Here is a 1384-nt window from a genome sequence, read left to right on the forward strand (position 1 = left end):
TTAATAGACTTTTATTCTCCCAATTTTTCAAATGTTGTTTATAATAAAACCTTGACAATTTTTTTTTAATAAAGAAAATAAAAATTTCTATTAAATACAAATTTAAAATCTTAAACTTTTAATTTTATATCGGATAAAATCGTAGATTAAAAGAAAGTTGAAATATTGCGAACAAAATATATAATTTAACCTAGAAGTTATATACATACTATAATGTTATATACAAACATCGGCATCATCATGAATATCTGTTTTGCAAACCATAAACATTAATAATTATAGGATCAATTAAATGTGAACTATATATGGTCTCATATAACTAACTTAACAAACCACTCTTCTAATGGGTGCTTTTTGATTAAAAAAGAAAAAAAGAAGAAAAGTTTTCAAAAGCAACCTCTCTTGGGTAAGCAATTTACAAAGACATTAGAGTACTTAACATTTTTAGAAAGTTAATAAAGTCTATTTGGATTATACGATCTAGAAATTACTATTATTTTAGAACACAGACAAACAAAAAAGAAAAAAAGAAAAAAAGAAATAGAAGGAATGACTGACATCGCATTCATGAACATTTATGAACAGTCAGCCACAACGAGGTGGGCATATTTCGAATTAATTTTAAAGACCTAATCAGCAATTTATCCATTCCAATGGCATAATAAAATAATTGGAAATAAATGGGGGAAAAGATCAAAGGTCAAGGAGAAGGCAAATGCAACTGGAGAAGACAGCCCTCTGGGAATTGGAGGGGCGTTTCCCTCGGGAGAAAGGTAATAAGCGACCGCTCCATAAAGAGAACAAATGGGGCTCAGAGGCTGTCATGTTGGGGGGTTTATAAAAAATAAGAAAGAAAGAAAGAAAGAAGCAGAGAAGGTAGCTACGATTGGGCAGTGAGGGAGGCAGGGTCACAGACGGGGGTGAGAGAAAGAGAGAGCTGGACCATAAATAATAAATAATAAATAATAAATAATAATAATAATAATATTCCTTAACCTTTACTGACTTTAGTTACCCTCAAACCCAGGCTGGACCATCGTGCAGGGGATGCTTCCTTCTCTCTTATCTTTCTTTACGTTGTTGGGGCATTTTTATTTGGAGTGGACAAACAAAAAGAAACAGAGTACAGCAAGCTGAGAAAAGAAAGAATATGCCAATTTTGGTGTGGAAGAGAGGGTACGGAACATGCCCTTTTCAGAAGAAAACATGGGAGGAGAGAGCATTTAATTTGCAATTAAACAACTTTGATATCTCTACAACTGTGATAGAAAAGACACAGAAATGAGCCAACTTATTATAGGCAGTGTGCAGTGGTGAGAATCCACGTGGTGACTCTGTGTTCTTTTTTTTTTTTTTTTTTTTTTTTCATTCTGATAACACGACC

The 1384-nt window shown here is 32.7% G+C and overlaps 1 protein-coding gene across 2 annotated transcripts in view; it reads right to left on the minus strand.

The window, feature by feature from the left end:
* Positions 1-320: 320 nt before the first annotated feature.
* The window catches only part of LOC111441803, an 18551-nt gene continuing 17487 nt past the window's right edge, over positions 321-1384 (minus strand). For both annotated transcript variants that reach the window (XR_002710233.1, XM_023078924.1), the window contains one exon: positions 321-1133. The gene's annotated coding sequence lies outside the window, so the exon portion shown is untranslated. The remainder of the gene's footprint in view (positions 1134-1384) is intronic.

Source organism: Cucurbita moschata, unplaced genomic scaffold (assembly GCF_002738365.1).
Source record: "Cucurbita moschata cultivar Rifu unplaced genomic scaffold, Cmos_1.0 Cmo_Scf00004, whole genome shotgun sequence".
Classification (NCBI taxonomy): domain Eukaryota; kingdom Viridiplantae; phylum Streptophyta; class Magnoliopsida; order Cucurbitales; family Cucurbitaceae; genus Cucurbita; species Cucurbita moschata.